Here is a 25,456-nt window from a genome sequence, read left to right as displayed (position 1 = left end):
TTTGCTTCTGCAGCCTCCCATTTTCATCTTTTTCACAGTGGTTTTTAAAGTTTAAAACCTTCTGCTGTTGGCCTGTGTACCGAATCTCCATTATAATATTTTATCTTTTTATCAACAGTAACTCACTTGTTCTCTTTTATATATATTCAATATATTGTTTCTGATACAGTAAGGAAGATCTAGTGTAAAATATACCACTAGTAAATAATGAACAATACTAATGGTCATGTTATAAAGTTAGTATTAAATACTCAGTTTTTAATTATGTACCCATTTATTTATATGAGACTCAACATCCTTTTCATTAAATAAATTCTCAATAATTGTAAGATAAAATAACAGAATTTGCAGCTGCATAACTATCTTCTGTATACATGGTCTGTTAAAAATTACTTTAAAAAAAAAAAACAAAAAAACAAAAAAACTAGGTCTTTCATTTCTAACATAATGAATAAATGGGACCAGTGTTTTGAGCAAAATTACACACATACGTAGAATCACTGAGCTTAAAATTTTGATTTTTTTATTCTAAATTTATATATTCTGTAATCAAAACTATTTTTTTCTCCATGTTAATTTAGATGTCAAGCTCCCTTACACGATTTCTGTGGTCAGTCACATGCTTGTAAAATAAAGTGATTTTGAATGATGCAGCATTGTATTGTTTCAAAGAGATTCTTATCTTTACAATAACTTTTATTTATGTCGTTGGCATTTTTTTTTAAATTTCAAATAATATAGTTACAGATATTTGTTAAAAATATCACTGTTACACTTTTGGAATTTTTAGAAATTCATATTTAATAAAAAAGTCACTCAATTTTCTGTGAACTATACCATAACCCAATAGGTTAGTACATATAATCTAAGTTAAAGTTGAGGAATTGTTTGACTTGCAGTGATTAATTAGTTCATGTCTTGTTAGTGGTCCTGAATATTAAAGGTCTCTATGTCTTATTTTTTATGATTATATCAACCTATTTTTAAATGATTTTTTATGATTAAAATTACAATAATATGTCATATTTTAGATTTTCCCAAATAAAGGGCATAAGAAATATATAACCCAATTTATGGCTTTTGGCCTTTACCAATATTTTCATGCATGGGTTTTTGCTGCTTTACACTTCAATGTCTATATCCTTACTGTCTGATAGTTTTATGTTTCACCTATAGTAACATTTACAGAAAAGGATGATTATGTTGAGATCCATGGAGTAACTTGTGCTTGCTCAGCGACATTTTTGTACGTTTGGCAGCAAGCAGAACAAGTGACTGAACAGCAGTTTTGCCCTCATAGAAGTTGTATAATGTGCACAATGCACTTTATACCCAGTGGTGCAAATTCTCATACAATGCCTTTTTTTTTTTTTTTTGATAAAAGAAGTCTTTTGAACATTTTCACACACAGTTTTGGTCCTATGATGACAGGCTAATTGGTAGTGGGAGTTGAGGAAGATCAAGAATTTCCTTTTCGTTGTGTGGGGTATTGTGGCAATTGCCTTCAACCACATTCAATTCAACCACAGAAAATTCCTTTTTTCAAATGTGCTTTTTTTTTTTTTTTTTTTTTAACCAGAACTAAAATTGAGGACTTGAACTCATAAAAATAAATTTGGATTTAAGAGAAAAGGGTTTGCAAATTCACACAAAGCAAGTGCATTTTCTTATTTATTCTCAGGCTCACAGTCAGAGGCTTAACTCAAACATTAATCCTTTTTAGTTGAAAGCTTCTTTAGCTGCAAGCTCATCTGCCAAACACCCTGTCACTCTGTCTGTTTCTCATGTCAGCTGGTGATGAGCAATTACTGACACATTAATCTTGTATCACTCCTTCACAGACTGACCTTTGGCTGAGTTTCAACAGAATTAAATGAGATATATCAACCACTTCACTGTTCCCGACAGAAAAAAAAAAAAAAAAAAAAAAAAACGAAGGAACATAAAACATTAAAAAGGCCATAGTCCTTTTTGATCGTGAATCTTCAAGATCAAAAGAGAGTTTTCAAAAGAGAGTTTTATAGTTTATATAGTTTATAGTTAAAAGATGGAGCCCAATTCTGAAAATAATAGAGTAACAGCCTAATTTTTAAAAAAGATAATTTCAGCTAAGTAGAAATAATCATTCAGAGGTGATCATCTCAGAATGTCTATTTGCAATGTTACTGCCATTCAGTTTCAGGTTTGCCATAGGTTTTCTCTTATTCTTAAATATTGAAACATGTTGTGGCATTAGAAAACCTTTGAGAGTCACAGATTGGAAGCTCACCTGAACAGGTGGCAAATTAGTACTTCCACCAAATTTTCAGTTATTCTCATTTTGGTTAACCAATGAAATAAAATTCGTATTGTGCTGGTTATAAAAACGAGATATCAACAATTATAGTGCAATGTATATTTTACAAATATATACTAATAGTGCAATATACCGGTGTGATATTTTCAATATTCTGACATATGATTTGTAGTCTATTCCTGTCTTTCCAGTGAGGAAGATATAGGTTAAGAGTCAATATAAATAACTGTGGCTGTAGGATCACTCGAGCAGTGAGTATATAGCTCTAGCAGTGCAATTCTAAGCTCCTAGTTTAAAACTAAAGACAAATAAAATAAAAATAAAAATAAAATAAAAATAAAAATAAATAAAAATAAAAATAAAAATAAAAATAAAAATAAAAATAAAAATAAAAATAATAAAAATAAAAATAAAAATAAAAATGGAGAGAGAAAATAAATAAAATAAAGCAAAATAAAATAAATAAATAAAATCCACAGGAAATACAAATAAAAATGTATTTTAATACATTTTGTTATCTTTGTAAATATGAGGTATTAGTAAGCTTTCTTCCCCACTCTCTGTGGTTGTTTTACCTTGTTAGGCCACTGAACTCCACCACAACCGCTCTTTGATACCACCACAAAGTACTCTTTGACACCAAAGAGAAATATACCAAAATAATCTAGCTAACAATTATTGAAAATTTCAGAGGTAAGTATTCACAGCTTTCACAAGACAAATAAAAGGTCATTTGTTTGTATTCAATAAATAAAATAATATTATAATAATAAAAGTTATATTTCTATTTCTTGAAAAGTTACACCCACATATCATTTAAATTACACGTGTTACTATAGTTTCATAATATTACTGTGTTATAATGATATTATAGTGTTATAATAATGTTATAATATTCCAATAGATTTAGTTTAAATAATTTCTGACAAACTGGAATAACTTTAAAATTTCTGACATCAGTTGTGCAATGAAGTGTAAATTTGTTTAACTTGGAAACATAACAGCTGTGTTTGATACCGCTACTACTGTTACTAAGCTTAAAGTTTTGTATATCAGTATTTGTAGTCGAAGTTATTGTTTTCTCTTGTGCAAATCAGAATCAACAAGTCAATTTAAGGTTGTAAGGAAATTAAAGATAAAATAAACTAAAGTAAAATAAAATGAAATAAAATATAATGTAAAGTAATGTAAAGTAATGTAAAGTAATGTAAAGTAATGTAAAGTAATGTAAAATAAAATAAAATAAAATAAAATAAAATAAAATAATAAAATAAAATAAAATAATAAAATAAAATAAAATAAAATAAAATAAAATAAAATAAAATAAAATAAAATAAAATAAATAAAAAAAGATGTAGATTAGACTAACAGCAAAAAAAATCATCCTGTGAAATTAAAATAGTGTATATAATTCTAGAAAATATAAAACGTGCAACAATTTTTGTGAACATTTTTCTAACCTACGTGTGGATATTTTAGCCTTTCTAACTGACATAATAAGTATGCTTGTAAAGCATGATGATCATTTTGGACAAAAACCACAAAGAAATAGAAACCAATACCTGAAGCAAGAACCTGAGTACTTGAAAGAGTACTAGGCATGCAATCTGGTAAGCTACCACACCATATTCAACTGCTAAATAATGCTGCAGTTAACTAGATATATTTCCCTGTTTGATATGAAATACTTTGGGATATGTATAGGATTTCTTCATATGTCAAGATCAGCCTTTATATGAGCTGGATGTACATTTTATACAGAAGCACAAGACTGGAGCAGAGGTACCAGGTGTCCCCACCTGTATGTCCAGAGAAGAGAGAACACCTAATATGCAGGCATGAGTCACAGCTATACAAAAGTGCCAAACTTCTATGAAACTGCTTATCCCAAAAATGTACAACCAGAAAACTAAGACTGAGCTGTGTTTCATCACTTCTGGCTGTGACATACAACTGGAGACAGGCTGAAAATGTAATTCTTCCATTCCTACAGGAAAATAAATAAATAAAATAAAATAAAATAAAATAAAATAAAATAAAATAAAATAAAATAAAATAAAATAAAATAAAATAAAATAAAATAAAATAAAATAAAATAAAATAAAATAAAATAAAATAAAATAAAAAATATTGAGGAGAGGGAAAATGTTACACACTTGCAGCCTAAATCCCTGAAATCTAGACTGTGGTGGTTGAATGCCCAAAGTGAAACACTGTATCACATACGAAATGTAATGAAAATGTTTCTTGGAGCTAGCCTTCATGCAATTCAGTACCAAAGCTGACAGAAGTTTTGGGTGCTCAGAAGCTGTGGAGCTCAGAAGCATGGAGGACAGAAAGGTAGCAGGGTGTCTTTGTTCCTAGGGATTGGGCTAAGCAGTCAATAGAGAATTCTCTAAGACTTTACTCATAGCTCTAAATATACTACATATACAAGTTTAATGGCATCCTGGAGCGAGGCTTCAGTTTGTTCAAGCTGCCAACTGCAAATTTTATCCTGGAATTAATCATGTAAAAGAATAGCTCCTTCCTACAAAATGTTATAGAAAGGAATATGTAGTGTTGACACAGAAATTAGGACCTTCATTTGAAATGGGGGAAATAGTTTTCAGAATAGTTTTTTCATGGAGATGTTGAGTAAGAATATAAATTATAGCCCCCTATATAGTAGGAGAAGATTTTACTCATCTGGCTTTCATATTCTGTGGAGAAGTACTTCTACTCTGTTGGTGCTTTTTTTGTTAAGATGATTAAAATGTTTCACTTGATTGATTACAGTTAGCTGCTACTGACCTCTCAACTCAGTCAATCTACGGACTACTTTTGCCCAGAACCCCCCCCTCCCCCCCTTCATTCCCCCCTTCTTCTGCAAACAATTCATTTTCTTTTCAAAAATTAAGAGTTTTAAAAGGAAAATAGGAAAATCTTAGCAGGGATACTGTATAGTCTAATCATCTATTATCCAGATGTGAGACACTATACCTACAATTATTCACCTGTAGGAAATCCATTAAGTCATTACAATGGGCATTGCTGACAGAAAATATAGGGGAAAGAGTAGTTTCAGGTTCACCTCTGAACATACTAAGTATCATGGGAAAAGCTGGCCTTCTTATTGTTCCCCAGAAGAGAATCATCTTCACCACAGGTGCAGTGACATTGAAAGATTCTCTGAGAAAAAGATGATATACTACTGCATTTGTGTGATGATACACAAAGATGATACACTACTGCATTTGTGTGTTTGTCTTGTTACCAAACACAAGATATTTTCTTTATTTTGTGGTAATGGGGACTGGTAGTTTGACCATCCCTCTTCCTCCCACTCCCTTGCAAGATACAGATAAATCTTGGTCAGAGAAACAGAGGATAAATAAGTGGCAAGTCTTGAGGAAGGTACAGGAGCTTGAATTTAAAACATAGGAAACTAAAAGGTAAATTACACACTTAAATCTGTCTGATTTGGCTTTTTTGTGACATCATAAAAATCTTCATGACAGCTGGGTAGGAAAACATCAGCAAAGTGTTATGCTTTCTGTTCAGGATCACATACAAAGAAGGATAATGTAAAGAGAGAATACAGTTTGTGATCCACATCTCCAAGGTGATTTATTCCTCTCGGAATAAATTGTTGTTTATACTACTTTAAGGAGGACGTAGCTATATGTCTATGGCTTCACACCTCTCAGGAAATACACAAGCTTTTAATTTGACACCTGGGAGTTCTAGAATTAACAATGATGACATTTTTCTGAAATATACTATGAATTTAGTTATTTGGTTCATTAGTTTTAATTTATCTGAATTGTTACACCGTGTAAAATGGGGAAAATTATAAGCCTTGTTATTTTTCTGTTTTAACTCAACATTATTTTAATATGAAAGAACTTGCAGGTTGAAACATCTTAGAAGACTGCTTTCAAAGTATATTTTAAAGAAGTTTATCATACAGACTACTGTAATAGTTTAATTACGCCCAAGATGCAAGTTGTGAAATAGTAAAGGAATCAGAATAAATTAATATGAACAAAGGGGAAAATATTTTCTCCCATATGATTAACTATAACCCATCTAAACAGACTGTGTTTTTCAATTTCACATAATTTATTAGGTCAGACATTTATGCATCATAAAGGTCTCAAAAGCATTCATATCCCTGTATACCAACCATTACCTGCTCCCTCACATTAAAATTACATTATACAGAGCCATGAGAATGGAGGACCAGAATCTGAATGCATCTTATATGTTATTGAGCTCATCCTAATAAAAGATTTGTCTTCAAAAGAGCTTTGTCTTCAGTCCTTGAAGACACCTGTTCAAACTGTTATATAATTTAACTTAGATGAAACACCAGCAAAATTTCACATACCTATATATAGAATCCTTGGGGAAACAGAAGGTTTGCAAAAAGATATTGCCATATCTCTTGGGCTAGCACAACTTGTAAAAAGACAAGCAAATTCATGAAGTATACATTTGACATGTATAAGAATTTCTTACCAGAGGGTTGGGTTCTTTGGCTTTGTTTCTTTGTTTGTTTGTTTGGGGGAGAGAAGGGCAATGTTATTTATGATTTTCTATATTTATCATAAGATGTATACAGTACACTTCACTGGTTGTGAAGTCTGTCTACTTCTGATCAGACAACCACAAAGGAGGTTGTAGTGAGATGGGGATCAGTCTATTCTCCCAAGTAATAAGCAACATAACAAGAGGAAATGGCCTCAAGTTGTGCCAGGGGAGGTTTAGGATGGACTTTAGGAAAAATTTCTTCACTGAAAGACTTGTGAGGCATTGGAACAGGCTGCCCAAGGAAGTAGTTGAGAGGCCATCTCTGGAGGTGTTCACATGACGTGTCGATGTGGTGCTTAGGGTTCAGTGGTAGACATTGCAGTGCTAGGTAAACAGTTAGACTTTATGATCTGGGAGGTCTTTTCCAAACTAAAAGATTCTATGATTCTATGATTGAATTATATGGGTTTTGGTTCTTGGTAAACGTATTGGGCTAAATTTGGAAGGCAACTGCACAACACACAACTGCTCACTCCTCCACCACAGTGGGATACGGACAAAGTAAAAGAAGAGTAAAAGAGAGAAAATTAATTGGCTGAGATAAATAGAGTTTAATAAACCAAGGAGATATATGTGGAAGAAGGAAAAAAATAGAGGAAGAAAGGAAGGAAGGAAGGAAGGAAGGAAGGAAGGAAGGAAGGAAGGAAGGAAGGAAGGAAGGAAGGAAGGAAGGAAGGGAGGGAGGGAGGGAGGGAGGGAGGGAGGGAGGGAGGGAGGGAGGGAGGGAGGGAGGGAGGGAGGGAGGGAGGGAGGGAGGGAGGGAGGGAGGGAGGGAGGGAGGGAGGGAAAGCAATCACTCACTGCCTCCCATAATTAGTCTGATTCCCAGACAGTTCCCAAACAAGAGGCGGTTACCCTACTTAAACTTCCCATCTGTCTGTTTTGTTGCTGAGCATGGCATTACATGGTCTGTAACGTCCCTTTCGTTGGCTGCCCTGGCTGTGTCCCCTTGTAGTCTCTTGCCCACCCCCAGTTTACTTGCTGGTAGACAGTAAACTGAGACAGTAGAGGCTGTGCAGGCCTCTCAGAAACAGACATCAGTGGTTTTACTCACAGATCCAAAATACAGCAGATAATACTGAAACTGAAAGAGGGAAAACACAGGGTTCAAATAAAGGTTTGGAAACTTTCCTATGGGAAATTCTTAGTCCAAGTGTTCACATATTCTGCTGGTAACAATAAGCTGTGAACTTCAGAAGTCTGCAAAAATGCTAGAAAATTTTAGGCTACAGCTCAAGAAAAATGTCTGTATTTGAGAATGTGCAATAGGAACATATTTAAGTGCTTTTCTGAATACTTCATTGCAATTTGTATTTCCTAATGTCAAAACTGAATGGCAGCAGTGTTGTGCATAATATGGTATGACCATTCTCTTTTGTGGTGTACTTTCTTAATAATATCCTTGCATACAATCATATTATATAAAATTTTAAAATATTTGATACAAGCAGGGAGTTTATTTCATGCAGTATGTGAAATACATATGAAGTATTTCATTAGACATATTACAATGATGGTATTAAATATATATTTTATAAATATATATATTATAAATATATATATAATCACACTACACATCTTAGGTGTGTGTAATTCTTTCAGAAGGAAGTTTTCCAGTAGATTTCAAGAAACTACACACACTCAGGAGGTGTTTTATAGGACATATGTTATCAAAATAACAGCATCTCAAAACAGTCTCTTGATCTGCTGCAGCTCATCCTCTCTATGTAAGTCTTGCAAAGACAGGTGTTTTAGTGACGTACATACTAGGAACTGTAGCTACAGTCTTTTCTGTAAAGAGCTACAAAGCAAGAATTACTAGTTTTCCACCAACTCATTTACGGACTGTATTCAATGTGCATAGCTAAATCTGCCTGGATGTCATATCCTACTTTCCACACAAAATTTGTCTCAGGTTCTTTCCCCGTGCATGACCAAGCTGACAGTTGGGAACCCAGAAGAGTGAAGTTCAGTACAGGAGAGTAAACCCAGTTCAGTAAAGATCAGAGGCTCTCTCTTTTCCAGACCATATTGAGATTAATGACTGCAGATCTAGTATTCAATGACATTCTAGAAGCTGCAAAGGCAAGTATGAATGTACTCATGGAGAGCAGCAGTAAATGGGTTGAAGACTATAAGTACTCAGATTTTTTGTTTGTTTGGTTTTGTTTTGTTTTGTTTTGTTTTTTGAGCTAATTCTCTGTATGAACTGTTAATGTACTACAGGGATGTCCTGTGACCCCATTTCAGGAACCATAATTATTTAATAACACAATACAGCTCCTCAGATCTGGGTTAGCTGCAAGGCATATTTAACAGACAGCCCCAAATAACTATCTCCTGTGAGATACTGTGCCTTAGTAAGAGAAGAAAATAATAGGATCAGAATACAAGAGTGAATATCATAATGCAATATTAATACAATATTTTCACTGGAAAAAGTAACATATTCTAGAATTATAACATGTTTATGTGTTGTTGTTTATCGAAGAAAGATAACTCATTATAACAGAAATCTCTATCCAGTGCAATTGAAATGATTTACTTGTTATGCCCTGGTTACACTCACTATGCAGTAGTTTCTCTTTGCTCTTTTTTTCCTGCTTTATTTTATTTTCTAATACCAATTTTGTTACTGTTTGCAGAGTCATCTGCATTGCCAACTTCTTCTCCCTGCATTAGTAAAGTGTAGGGCAAAATTTGTCTTACTGTCGTCTGTCACAGGTGCACCAAAACTCCGAAGACGGACTGCTACATACAGATCGATCACTGCTAGGACACTGCAAGGGCTATGGAGGTTCTGCAGTCAGAAAGTGTGTTGAAGAGGTCATGGGGGTAAACAAGGTCAGCTATTAGGCTCTATGTTAACATCTGAAGGTCAAGGGCTTGCATGCGCTTGTTGTGTGTTTTGTACTTTCAGTGTAATGCAGTGCAAATAGCTGCCTTAGCACAGATTTTTACAAAGGCTGTTTAACAAGGTGCAGGACAATTACAGATAATACATATCATCAATGCAAGTAGAATCTAGAAAATGAATAAATTTCAACAAGATGTCAAAGTATCGACAGCTAAAATTATTTTACACAATTTCATTAGGCTGTGGTGATCTGATCCAACAAATTAAAACAGCCACTCTTCCCATAACCACCTTTGAAAAAAGTTATATCTCCTGGGGAGAATACAGGAAATAGAATAAACGTAAGTTTTTACTTAAATGTGTTATACAAAGAAATAACATAAACACAATGAACAAAATAAAAAAAAAAGAAGTTTCATCTCCATTATCTGTATGAGAACACAAAGTGCTCTCCAGTGTGTTTTCAAGAAAAACAAATCCAAAATGGGAAGGAGAATTTGGAAATTACTACTACTCTTTGAATTTACTTTTTAAATTAAAAAGTTTGAATTTTATTTGCAGGGAAATATAGGGCTCATGGCTACAAGGAACTAACTGTATAATTTTTATCTAGCAAAGTTAAGCAAAACCAATACCCTTTTTGGACAGTTCACATATGATTAACAGTATAGGTACTATGTCATTTCTGGTTCCTTGCCAGATACACTAAATATTACATTTAGAGTATATATTAACTATGCGTTTCAAATAGAAATACAGGCTGTAGAATACAGCCAAATCATTTTCTGTTTCCCTCTCTTCCCAGCTAGCCAGTTTGGAAGAAAGAAAGAAAAAGACACAAACTTAAAAATAATAACAATAATAATAAAATAAAATATAAAGTTTGTATAATAAAAGCAACATTCATGTTGATATCTACCATCCAAAAATGAAAAGAAAATAAATAAGCAAACAATAATTGATAGAAATACGTAATAGAAATATATGAAAAGATAGAAATTACAGCATTTTGTTCTGATGATTTTTTATCTTAATAAAAATATATCAGACTCCCAAAAATCTACTTAGACAACAGTGATTGTTATTGATATTACACAGAAAGCATTTGAGTATTGTAGTAATAATTCAAATTTTAAAAGATCTTATAGATAAAATTAGTTTTGGCTAATCTCCCAAATACATAACCACACAGACAGCATAAAACCTGTAAACTCTTAACCCCAAACACTGAACACAGTTATGACTGTGGTTCTTGTATTGTTAAAATTCCTAAGTTATGAAGTACTTCAGTGCTTCAGAGACCAAAAACTAAAGCTTCTTGTTAATGTGACACCAGCTTTTTATTTCGTGGAAAGTAACCTTTCTCTTACATAGCTTGAAGAAAAGTTCAATTCTGAAATGAGAAAAAGTAGGTCTACAAAAACCTAGTCGGACCTAGGGTTTTCTCTTTAACGTATGTGTCACTACAGGGTGTTGCTGCAAAGCAAAAATTCAAAGTTTTCATTATGTATACAAACATTTATCATCTTATCCCTATCAGTTCTAGATATTATCCCTATCAGTTCTAGATATTCACTTCTAAAGACAATTCTTGTCAAACAAAGAAGAAAATAACTTCTGCCACAATAAGAAATAAATATAAGAATTTTCTTTACAAAAACTGTTATAGAATCATTATGTTAAACAAGCTTAGAAGCAAATGACGCAAGACAAGGCAAGGCAAGGCAAGGCAAGGCAAGGCAAGGCAAGGAAAAGAAAGGCAAGGCAAGGCAAGGGAAAGGCAAGGCAAGGCAAGGCAAGGCAAGGCAAGGCAAGGCAAGGCAAGGCAAGGCAAGGAAAGGCAAGGAAAGGCAAGGAAAGGAAATTTCTTGGACACCTACTCTCACACAGATGCAAGTAGATAAAAAGACAATTCACTATTTTTTCCTGACTTATTACTCTCCTCCTAAACAAAAATTGTTCAAAATTATAATCAGTATGAAAAACTTTTAACATACTGAACAGTATGGAATCTTAAGACAACTGATCACTTTTAGTGTGCTACTCATTTTATTCAAGAATTACCCTCCAGATATGGTGTTACAATCATTAATATTTATTTTAAGTCTCATATCATGCTTTTAAAATCATGGCTAAAACTCAGCATAAGTGCAGCTGTAGACATGTAGAAAATGGAGCCCATTGGGAGTTTGTCTCTGCAGTAACCTGGAACTAAATAGTAAGTGCTTATTCATTCTCCTCTTGGGCACCTCAATCTTTTCACATACAATGTCCTTGGGCAAGAAAATTTACTAATTCTTGCTACCTTTATTTAATGTCCCTTGTTTTTACATGGAAAGAGGAAGTTGATTTTTTTTCCAGCTTTCTTCTGATGTGGAAACAGTCCCATTCTGCTGATCATCCTTCTTGCCTGCCTCTGAATAAAGAAAGGTAGAGTTCAGTGACTAATATGTGTAAAGCTGAGAAAGGTTATCATGTTTAAGGACAACCTCTACAGTATAGGAACTATACAATTTAGGTAAGTGGAATTCCTTTTTCTTGCCAACAGCATAGCTAAGCTCTTAACACATGACTCAAGGCTGAGAATAAGAAATCTGTTAAGGAAAAAAGGTAATAAAAATATTCAAGATTAATGAGATTCTATATAGAAGTGAATCTTCTCTTGTTCTCTGTACAATAGAGAGGTTTATATTTTCTTGTTAAAAATCAATGAAGTGAAGTTTGACTTAGAATTAATAAAAAAAAAAATGTATGAAGATATACACAGTAAATATTACAAATCTTTTTGTAATACATTTTAATTTGCAAAAAAATGTTTCTTTTTGTCTGCATGTTCCCAAAAATACTGCTTTCCATCCTTTCAATCAAAGTGCAGCAAACACAGTGAACTTCATTTTAGGGAAAATATTTGAGGTAGCCACTTGTAAATGTTTGTGTGGAACAATGTAAGAATAATGATTGGGGAACAGGAGACCAACTGTTAGATATTGATAAATAACTGCTGAAAGCAGAATATATGCAGCCAGCAGTCAAACCACTGAAGCATGTACTCACAGCAAAACAGACTTCATGCCCTTGCCAGATGGGTGATTGATCAGTTAGGATGAGACACAGCTTTCCCAGATCTATTCTTCTCACACACATATTCAATGTCAGTCTACATTTTGGGGAGAGAGACAATCGCTACTTAAGGTAATTCACCACACCAGATCAGAAAACCAGACCAAAACTGAAAGCTTGAAGTGTGCAAGCACCAAATCAACAAGCCACAAGAACAGTAAGTAGAGAAGTTGGCATTTTGAAAATCAAGAAAGAAAGAAAAAAAAAAAAGGCAAAAAAGCAATGTTAACTATACCCATTCTTCTTGTTCTTTGTGTCCATCAGTGGAAACTAAGTTACTAATCAGACTTTACACTTAATCATCAATGCCAAATGATGGAAAAAAATGGAAAAATTTCCAAAAAAAATCCATTACAATGGAAAAAAATTCACAGTGACATCTTCCTTCACTTTACAATGGTACATTTTTATTTATTTATGCTCCAGTTCATAACATAATTTAGGTAATACTTTGCAATGACACCTTCAGGTGAGAACAATCTGATCCTCAACTGTCTTCAGAGGAGGGTGTGAGCCGACTCTCTCCCCTTAAATGAGATCCATGAACTAATGAAGCCTGGGATCCCATTGCCTTAGTCTCATTGTTAAATGCCCAGATGTCCAAGAAGATCTTTTAATAATTTTGGCCTATTTGACAGACAAATGGTTAATCTCCAATGGAGTTGGGTCCTGATTTTTTTTTATAGTGGCTTGTATGACGTCATGTTTTGGATTTAGGAGGGAAATATTGTTGATAACACACTGAAGTTTTAGTTGTTGTTGAGCAGCACTTGCGCTAAGTCCAGAACTTTTCATTTTCTCATACTGCCCCTCCAGCGAGGAGACTAGGGAAGCACAAGAAGATGAGACAAGACATAGCCAGGGCAGCTAACGCAGACCAGCTGAAGGGATATCCAGACATAGGACATTGTGCTGGACAGTAAAACTGGGGTTGGCTGGAGTGTGGCCACTGCTAAGAAACTGGCTGAGCATAAATTGGCTGGTGGTGAGCAATCACATTGTGCATTGCATATTTTATATTTTTTGTATTGTATTTTTTGTTGTTGTTGTTGTTATCCTTTACTGTCTTATTAGGCTGTCTTTATCTCAAGCCCTTTTTCCAAATTCAAACCCTTTTTCCATTTCTCCATCCAGCTGTGGAGGAGGGAGTAAGCGAATGGCTGTATGGTGTTTAGCTGCCTGACAGATTAAACCACAGCAAGTTGTGAGGTGTTTGTTTTGTTTTATATATTAAAGCTGCTAAAAAATAATTTAATTGTATTAATTGTATAATTAATTATGTTAAGTAATCTGGAGCTCAGGTTAAGTACCTTTGTTATTTGGAAACTTCATGGATAAATATAATGTACATTTACCCTCATTATAAGATTTCACTAAGAACATGGCTTTAAAAAGATCATTTTATTTCTGTTTGTACTATAATAACAAGATGCAAAACTACAACAATAAAACAGAAGACAACAAAAGTCTTGGCATGTTATACACCCAGTTGCACAAAGACTAGCAATGTCTTTTTTTTTTATTCCATGGAATCTTTAATATAAATGTATAGCTATTTCTTTGTATGTATATAATACATGTCATAAGATATTGAAGATATTAGAGCTATAACTAATTTTCAAGTTCAGAAAGATAATTCCTTTATTTGTCCAGATGTTTCAAAGTGCAGAGTTGTATTCTACCAGGTTTTAGAACTTTTCCTACTTAATACCAGCGTTGTCTTCAGGTGTTGTCTACAGCAATCTGAACCATGCAGAAATCAGACAGTGAGAGCTGCTCTTTCTTTTGTATCATGTCATCTATCATAGCCCAGCAGGCAAACATGATGTTTTATTATTTTTCTGATTCTTATTGGAACACTGTATCTTTCCCTTTGTTTATAGTAGAGATTAATGTAAAAAGTCGAAGAATCTCCAGAATAACTTAAAGCATTCAAAATAATCAGATTAGATTTAATAAATCAAAGCCACCCTCCTGGAAAAATAATAATAATAATAATAATAATAATAATAATAATAATAATAATAATAATAATAATAATAATAATAATAATAATAATAATAATAATTTGATAGATCTTTAAAGACAGGCATTAAAATTTCCATCTTTGAAATTATTCCAAGAAAGGGAATAAATATAGTTTGTTATGAAGTGATAATTATATACACAAAATAACAGAATGTTACTATAATCAGAATTAATAAATCACACTGAGATCACAGAATCACAGAATGGTTGAGTTTTGAAGGGACCTCTGGATGTCATCTTGTCCAATGTCTCTTCTCAGACAAGGCTGCCCAGAGCCGTTTGCTCAAGATCACATCAGGTGGCTTTTGAATACCTCTAATACTCTGGACAACCTAGCAGCGTTCAGTTACTCACGCAGTAAAGAGATGCTTCCTGATGTTCAGAACCACCTATGTTTCAGATTGTTCCCATTTTCTCCATTGTCCTGTCTGGGGCACCACTGGGCACCACTGGGAAGAATCTTGCTCAGACCTCTTTGCATCCACCCTTTAGGTATTTATAGGCATTAGTGAGACTGACTGACTCTTCTTCAAGCTCAAAGTCCCATCTCTCTCACCCTACCATGAAGAATCATAAAGTAATGGAATGCCTTGGGTTGGAAGGGACTTCAAAGTCTATCTATTTCCAACCCCCCTGCCATGGGCAGGGATACCACCCACTAGATGACATTGATCGGGGCCTCAGCTAACCTGGTCTTGAACACCTCCAGGGATCAACAACCTCTCTGGGCAACCTGTTCCAGTGCCTCACCACATCCTCACAGCAGCCTGATATCAAGCCTAAACTTCCCCTGCCTCAGCTTAACACCATTCCTGTGGGTCCTATCACTGGTGTTTACAGAGAATAGGTCGCCTGCCCCCCTACTCCCCCTCACAAGGATGTTGTAGACCGTGATGACGTCCCCCTTCAGCCTCCTCTTCTCCAGGTTCTTCATAACCTTTGTGGCTCTTCACTGGACTCTCTCCAGTATGTCCATGTATCTCTTGTACTGGGAAGCCCAAAACTGGACCCATTACTTCAGGTGTGCCCTCACCAGTGTTGAGCTGGGAGGAAGGATCACTTCCTCCCTGTTCTGGTAATACCTTAAGGCATACCAGGATACCGTCAGCCTTCTTTGTGAGAAAAGGCTTACTGATGGTTCATGTTCAACTTGGTGTCCACCTGGACCCCCCAGGCCTTTTTCTGCCAAACTGTTTTCCAGCTAGGTGGCCCCCAGCCTGTACTGATGCCTGGGATTGGAGGACTTTTAACTTCCCTTTGTTGAACTTCATGAGGTTCCTGTCAGACCATTGTCTCCAGACTGTAGAGATCCTTAATTAATGAAGAAGTTGAACAGAATTGGATACAGTATTGATCACTAGTACTGATCTCCAGCTAGACTCTGTGCTACTGATCGCCACACTCTGTGGCTGGCCAGTCAGCCAGTTTTTAACCCACCTTACTGTCTGCCCACCCAGCCCCTACAACAAAAACTTGTCTAAGAGGGGACAGTGTCAAAGACTTTTGTGAGGTCCATGTAGACAATAGCCACTGCTCTCCCCTCATCCATGAGTCTGGTCATTTCATCACAGAAGCTTATTAGGTTGGCTAGGCATGATTTCTTCTTGGTGAATCCATGCAGTCTACATGTATTCCTGAGGATTTTCTTGTCATTCATGTCCCTGGAAGTGGTTCCCAGGATTAGTTGCTCCACTCACTTTATTTAAAACTAATTATATAATAATGATAGAGCAACCTAATACATGAAAATTACATCATATATTGCCCTATGCATTATAAATTTTATATGTTTTTTGTAACAAACATACAGATAGGTACTAATACTGACTCCCAGTACTTTCTGGTATGGTTGACCATAAACATTCAGAAAGTTTTCAGGAGGAAAAAAAGGTAAAATGTGCTTTATAGAGTATAGTGTGCTTCATGGGAAATTTAACATATGGATATATTTTTTATAAAATCTGTTTAATAATTATATTAGTCATGGGAACGTCGACATCACAATCATTTATATTACTCACTACTTCTTTAGGAATGGCTGACTATGTGAACACAATTACTGGAGATTTGCCAGGATACAAACTACACTTGTGTTGTCTTACTTATGCTACTATTGGCTACTATACTTGTAGCTACTCTGTCTTGTTTTCCCAGAAAGATGAGTACATATTGTGACCATTTGGCATCAATCATATGAACTGAGTATTGCAGAGGCCAACAAACATTTGCAATGTTACTTGAAGCCTACAAAGCAACTTTATGCCTTTTATGAAACACAGGGAGTTTTATTTTTGAAAATGATAGCCAAAGTAGCTTAAACAACTCTCTTTTATTATTTATACAGACAAGAATACTTGTCAATTGTTTATTTGATGTCAGTCATGTAAGAGAGGATCTCAAGATCAGCTAATAAGTATAAACAACTTTACATATAATGTAATATGTTTAGTGATTTTGGCCTCATCTGAATCAGTCAAGACAATTGCAGTTGTAATCTATCTGTTCAAAAAACAAAAGTAAAAATAAAAAAAGTAAAAATAAAAATAAAAATTATAACAAGGTTTGCTTTTTTATCTTTTGAGGGGCAAGACCTGAAAAGAAATTTAACTATAGACATGTCTTACAAATATAAAAACTTGAAAAATTCATAGAGCAGAGTAAAACAGAAAATGGGTCAACACAAGAATGTAATTCTCCAGCATATCCTTTTCAGGACCCTTTGAAGTACAAAGCAGTAAAATTAAAATGAGTTTGAGTTCCGAATTTGTTTATTACAGTTTTTAATATTGCTGCTTTTGAGTACAAAGAAAACTAACAAGTATTTTAAAACTACATCATTTTATGTCATGCTTTGAATAGCTGGTTACACTGAGTGGCAAGGTTTGTGTTAAAATGAAAAAAATAAAAATAAAAAAAAAAAAAGAGAGAGAGAGAGAGAGAGAAATTGACAATATCTCAGCAGTTCAAAGGAATACCATGGGGAATCTGCATCAAACCACAAAGTCCCTATCGCTCATTACCACAGTCTTGAAGAACACGTTTTTGGTGTGTAATTGCGGAGGGGGAAGCTTTTTAATTTTTTCACTTTTTTTTCATTATTGTGTTCTTTTTGAAACCCTAACTTCATGAACATTATACAAATGTATAAAACTCTGTTTAACATTAAATGTGAATTAGTTCCTGGCAGTCTGACCTTCAAAATTAATCAAAATTTCAACAATTTAAGCCATCTCAAGGTTCATAAACTAAAGAATGTTACATCTAATATGGCCATTCTCCTAAATTGTGGAAGTCAGCTAATTCCTTTCACCAAATTCTTTATAATTGCACAAATAGCAGTTCTATTTCCAAAAACAATTTAAATATTACTGTATTAATTGTCCACTTATATTCCTTTTACAATGCTGACCACAATATAGCCATTTGACCTCAGAAAGAGTTGGATAAGTCATCTCATATCTTTATCACTACACTCCTTTCATATCATTACACTCCTTTCCTGATCTGTTTTCAGAAAAGTTTATTTAAAAGTAGTCCAGTATTACTAATTTATTGTAACTAGGTAAATTAAAGAATGAAAACCAAACTAAACATTTAAATGATCCTTTATAAGAAAAACTATCAAACCACGATGAATAAACTGAGGCGTTCTATGTGCAGCTAGTGGAGGTCAAGCAATCACCAATGCTTGTTGTCAAGGAGGACTTTAACTTCCTGGACATATGTTGGAAATACAATACAGCCATAAGGAAGCAGTCTAGAAGGTTCCAGGAGTGTATGGAAGACAGTTTCCTGACACAGTTGGAAAGTTTAATGTCTGATTTTAGAGGGATATGCACATAGGGCCAGATTTTAAAATTTGGATACCTAAAGATTTGTAAATTTACTTAACTGGGTTTTCAACAGCACCTTATGATTGCATCTTGATTATTTAGAGATAAACATTTGAAAAATTCTCAGTAGGCATCTGTCCTCATCCTATTTAAAAGTCCAGCCCCAATTTCACATTTAAAAGATATAACACCATGTTATGATATTTTTAAATCCCTTCTTTGTTACCTTGAGCCCATTCAATGAGCTTATCTTTTTTTTTTTTTTTTTTTTCTCCTCAGATGTACTTCTGAAGGTATTGCTTGCATGTGTTTTCCTTTTCCAGGTAATCCATGGTGTCTGAAGTCTGAGGATAGCTCTGAAATTAATTTTCCATATCTACACAATCATTTCCCCATTTAAAACAACAGGCAGTGAAATGCTGCCATTTGAAATGGAAATCGAACTACTCAGAACAGCCATACTGTGACTAGCAATAAAGAAAGCCTCTCTGCCTCCCCAACTAAAGCTGTCATTTGACCCAGTGTTGGGGCTGAGGGCAATGGCGCAACTCAAGTGTATTTACACCAATACACACAGTATAACAAAAAAAAAAAAAAAAAAAAAAAAAAAAAAAAAAAAAAAAACAGGAAGAACTGGAAGACATTGTGCAGCAGGCAAACTATGACCTAGTCACCATCACTGAAATGTGGTGGGACCAATCCCATGACTGGAGTTCTGCAAAGGATGGCCACAAGGTGTTCAGAAGGGAGAGGCAACTAAGTAGGGGAGGTGGTGTGGCTCTATATTATAGAGTATTTCGATGGTATTGAGCTTGGGATTGGGAATGATAAGGTGGAGTCCCTGTGGATAAGGATCGTGGGGTAGACCAACAAGGCAGACATCCTGGTAGGGGTCTTTAATAGACCACCATGGATGAGACATTCTATTAACAGCTGGCGGAAGTCACTCAATCTCCAGCACTTGTTCTTATGGGGTACTTTAACTTCCCAGAGATGTGCTGGAAATACAATGTAGACCTGAGGAAGCTGTCCAGAACGTTCCTGGATTGCATGGCAGATAGTGGCCTGACTCAGTTGGTTATTGAGCCTACCAGAGAGGGTGCCCTGCTAGACCTGCTGTTCACAAACAGAGAAGGACTGGTGGGAGATGTGGTGAGTTGTCTTGGGCAGAGCAACCATGATATGGTAAAGTTCTCTATCCTTAGTGAAGTCAGGAGGAGGCTCAGTAAAACTGCTACCTTGGACTTCTGGAGGGCAGACTTTGAGCTGTTGAGGGCACTGGTAGGGAAAGTCCCTTGGGAGCCAGCCCAGAAGGGCAGAAGGCTCCAGGAAGGATGGATGTTCCTCAAGAAGGAAGTCTTAAAGATGCAGGGGAAGACTGTCCCCGTGTGCCGTAAGATGAGGTGTCAGGAAAGAAGAAAGGCATGGATGAACATGGATGAACATTTTCTGAGTGTCCGGTAGAAAAACAGTGTTTATGTCTGGTGGAAGAAGGGACATGCAGCTTGAGGAGAGTACAACAAAGTTGCCAGCCTATGGAGAGAAAGAATCAGGAAGCCTAAAGCCCATAGAGATCTCAATCTGGCCACTACGGTTAAGGATAACAAAAAATGTTTTTATAAATACATTAACAGCAAGAGGAGGGCCAAAGGGAATCTCCATCCTTTACTGGACGCAGGAGGGAACATGGCCAGTGGGTATAAGGAAAAGGCTGAGGCTCTTAATGCCTTCTTTACTAGCTACACTAGCTAGTCTTTACTAGCTAGACCACTTATCCTTGGAGTACTCAGCCTCCCAACCTGTAAGGCTGGGATGGCGAGGAGAAGAAACCCCCCAGAGTTCAGGTGGAAACAGTCAGAGACCTGCTGCTCCACCTGGACTGTCACAAGTCCATGAGGCCAGATGGGATCCACCTGAGGGTGCTGAGGGAGTTGGAAGATGTGATTGCTGACTTGCTTTCCATCATCTATCAGCAGTCATGGTCATCTGGGGAAGTCCCAGATGACTGGAGACTTGGTAATGTGATGCCTATCTACAAGAAAGGTTGTAAGGATGACCCTGTCCTCTACAAGCCTGTCAGTCTGACCTCAGTATCAGGCAAGGTGATGGAACAGATCATCTTGAATGCAATCAAGCAACCTATGCAAGACAACCAGGGGATCAGGCCCGGTGAGCATGGGTTTATGAAAGGCAGGTCCTGCCTGACTTACCTCATCTTCTTCTATGACCAGGTGATCCACCTGGTGGATGAGGGAAAGGCTACTGATGTCGTTTACCTAAACTTCAGCAAAGCCTTTGACATGTTCTCTCACAGTATCATTCTAGAGAAGCTGGCAGCCCATGGTTTGGACAGGTACACTCTGATGGGTTAAAAACCAGCTGGACAGCCAGGCCCAGAGAGTAGTGGTGAAATCTAGCTGATGACCGGTTACCAGTGGTGTTCCCCAGAGGTCAGTGTTTTGGGCCCATACCCGTTAATATCTTTATTGATGACTTGGATGAGGGAATTGAGAACACCCTCATTAAATTTGCAGATGACACCAACCTGTGGGAACTGTTGATCTTCCAGAGGGTAGGAAGGCCCTGCAGAGAGATCTGGACAGGATGGGTTGATGGACAGAGGCCAATGGGTGAGGTTCAACATGGTTAAGTGCCGGGTCCTGCACTTTGGCCACAACCCCATGCAACACTACAGGCTTTGGGCAGAGTGACTGGGAAGCTGTGCAGAGGAAAAGGACCTGGGGGTGCTGATTGATGCTCACCAGAATATGAGCCTGCAGTGTGCCCAGGTGGCCAAGAAGGTCGACAAAATCCCCACTTGTATCAGAAATAGTGTAGTCAGTCCGGCTAGGGAGGTGATTGTCCCCTTGTACTCTACTCTGGTGATGCTGCACTTAAGACTTATATCTTTCCCTCACATGTTAGTAAGCCATCTGCATAGAATACACAGAATAAAAAAAAAAAAAAGCTTTGAAATAGTTATATTACAGTGATTTTTTTTTCTTTTGTAGTCACAGTAGATAAAAGGGGTAGATATTACATCCTAGTCATAACACTGTCAAGACAACTTTTCTTACATGAATACAAACACACAAATCAGAAATATCCGTATGTTTCACTATAGCATATGTTAAAAGTAATTTTTATTAACCTCTCCTAGAAGTTCAGTTTCAACGGGTATGACTGAATATGAAGTCAAATTGCATTTTTGTTTCCAGCCTTAGACACCTTGTCCTGATGTCATTTAGTACCAGGATTTGTACTGACTGAAATGTTGATGAGCAAGTTGCCAACTTGAAAGTCAAGAATGGGCTAAGAGGTTTCACTGCCATCAGCCATCGCTTCTATTGATTTGAATTCTCTCTGAACCTAAATCTGACTCAGATGCTTATCTGTGGATAAAAAACATTATACAATAGTGGCAATCTCCTAGCCATCCTCTTACTCTTTTTCACTGATGTCATTTGTTAGGGCATGCCTTTTAAATTCTGACTTAGAACAAAAACTGTGTCATTTAACACAGTACTTCAGCATTTTCTAATAGTTGTTGCATCATTTAACAGCAAATCAATTACATTTACTGTTGTGTGTTTTTTTTTTTTTATTGCACTCCATGCAAGTTTTTCTACAGAAAAAGACATTTAATATGATTTTCTGCTTAATTGTACTCTTAACAAGTTCATTTAAATCAGTGAAATTACTTTTTTAATACTGCTTCAGATGAAGTAAGCATCTGGATCTAATTTTTGATTAATGAAAGATGGAGTATATTATAATATACATGACAAAATGATACATGACAAAATATGCAATATAGAGAAATAAACTGTAAATAAAAATACATAAAACTACATATGTAAAACTGCAATGAATCTTCCTACAACTTTGAAAATGAGAGAAAACAAAACAATTTGATTCAAACAGTATCAAACGTATGTTTTCCTATAGTGAAAGTAAACAGAAAGCATTCACAAAGTAAGCCCCTCTTAAGCAGGGGTCAAATAGTTCTTGGAGTCCTGAATGGAAACCCACAGCATAGTCTTGAATAGCCTAGCCTAGCCTAGCTGGAGCAGAGCAGGAATAGAATAGAATAGAATAGAATAGAATAGAATAGAATAGAATAGAATAGAATAGAATAGAATAGAATAGAATAGAATAGAATAGAATAGAATAGAATAGAATAGAATAGAATAGAATAGAATAGAATAGAATAGAATAGAATAGAATAGAATAGAATAGAATAGAATAGAATAGAATAGAATAGAATAGTTCCATTAGGAAGGACTTACAAAAATCAACTACTCCAACTGCCTGAACACTCAAGGCTTACTAAAAGTTAAAGAATATTTTAAGGGTATTATCAAAATGCCTCTTGAACACTGACAGGAAACTAATATCAACCACAGAATCACAGAAAGGCCAAGGTTGGAAGAGACCTCTGAAGATCATCTAGTCCAACCCCCCTGCCAAGAAGGATCACCTAGAGCACATTTACACAGGATAGCATCCAGACAGGTTTTGAATATCTCCAGAGAAGGAGAATCCACAGCATCTCTGAGCAACATGTTCCAGTGCTCTGTCACCCTCACAGTAAAGTGCCCTCTCACATTCAGATGGAACTTCCTGTGCTTCATTTTGTGCCTGTTGCCTCTTATCCTTTCACTGGGCACAATAGAAAAGGGATTGGCTCCATCCTCTTGACACCCTTCCCTCAGATATTTATACACATTGATGAGGTCTCCCCTCAGTCTTCTCTTTTCCAGGCTAAACAGGCCCAGCTCTCTCAGACGGTCCTCACAGGACAGATATTCCAGTCCGCTAATCATCTTTGTAGCCCTCCTCTGGAGTCACTCCAATAGTTCTATGTCCTTTTTGTATTAGAAAGCCCAGAACTGGACACAAGACTCCAGGTGTTGCTTCACCAGGACTAAGTAGAGGGGAGGATCACCTCCCTCCACCTGCTGGCAACACTGTTCCAAACGCACCCCAGGATACTGTTGGCCTTTTCGGCCACAAGGGCACATTGCTGACTCGTGGTCAGCTTGCTGTCCAACAGGACTCCCAGCTCTCTCTGCAGAGTTGCTCTCCAGCAGGTCAGCCCCTGGCCTGTACTGCTGCTTGGGTTTATTCCTCCCTGGGTGCAGGACCCTGCACTTGCCCTTGTTGAACTTCATGATGTCCTTCTTGGCCCATTCCTCCAGCCTTTCAAGATCCCTCTAAATGACAGCACAGCCCTCTGGGGTATCAGCCACTCCTCCCAGCTTTCCGTTGTCAGCAAACTTCCTGAGGGTACACTTTGTTCCATTGTCATGTCATTGATGAGTAAGTTGAACAAGACTAGACCCAGTACTGATCCTTGGAGGACATCACTAGTTACAAACCTTCAACTATACTCTTCAAGAATAAGCACAACTCTCTGAGCTCTGCCATCCAGCCAATTACTAATCCACCTTACTGTCCACTCATCTAGGCCATACTTCCTGAGCTTGTCTATAAGGATGTTACAGGTGACACAAGCCTTGCTGAAGTCAAGGTAGACCTCACCAACTGCTCTCCCCTCATCTACCCAGATAGCCATCTCATCATAGAAGGCTATCAAATTGGTTAAACATGATTTCCCCATGGTGAATACATGCTGACTACTCCTGATCACCTTTTTATCCTCTACTTGCTTGGAGATGACCTCTAGGATGACCTGTTCCATCACTTTTCCAGGGGTGGAGTTGAGGCTGACTGGCCTGTAGTTACCTGGATAACCTCCTTTTTGAAGACTATAGTGACACTCATTTCTTCCAGTCCTCAGGAACCTCTCCTATTCTCCACAACAAAAGATGATCTCTTTCAAAGATGATGGAAAGTGGCCTAGTAATAACATTGTCCAGCTCCCTCAACACCTGTGGGTACATTACTTTGGGGCCTATGGATCTGTGGATGTCAAGATTGTTTAAATGATCTCTCGCCCAATCCTCTTTGAACCAAGGGAAAGTCCTCCTTTCTCTGGACTTTCTTTCTAATCTCCATTGTCTGAGATTCCTGAGGGCTGATCTTATCAACAAAGACTGAACCAAAAAAAGGCCCCAGTCTTTTTTTTTTCTACTGATGTATTTGAAGAAGCACTTCTTGTCCTTAACAACCATTGCCAGATTTAATTCCAAATGGAATTCCAAGTGTCCCTATATTCCTCCCCAGTGGTCCGTCTCTTTTTCCACATGCTGTAAACTTCCTTCTTCTTTTTGAGTTTTGCTAGAAGCTCCCTGCTCATCCATGCAGGCCTCCTATCCTATTTGCATGTGTTTTTACTCATATGGATGCACCGATCTCGAGACTGGAGGAAATAACGCTTAAATATTGACCAGCTGTCTTGGACCCTTCTTCCTTCTAGGGCCCTAGAAGGAACACTCAAGGAAGTGAAGGAACCCTAGAAGGAACTACCTTGCTAGAAAGCCTGTCTCAGTGTTTGACCACCCTTGTGGTAAAGAGATGTTTGTTTCCTTATATCAAATCTGAACCTTCCCTGGCACCACTTTGTGCCATCCACGTGCATCCTATCATTAGCTACCAAGGAGAAGAGACCAGTAACTCTCTCCACTTCCTCTCTTCACAAAGTCATAGAGAACAATGACTTCACCTCTAAGCCTCCTTTTCTCCAAACTGGACAACCCAACTGACTTTAGCCCCTCTTCATAAGACATGCCCTCCAGCCTTTTACCAGTTTTGTTTTCCTCCTTTGAATACATTCAAATATCT

The sequence above is a fragment of the Anas acuta genome, chromosome Z (assembly GCF_963932015.1).
Source record: "Anas acuta chromosome Z, bAnaAcu1.1, whole genome shotgun sequence".
Classification (NCBI taxonomy): Eukaryota; Metazoa; Chordata; class Aves; order Anseriformes; family Anatidae; genus Anas; species Anas acuta.
This window is presented reverse-complemented; position numbering follows the sequence as displayed.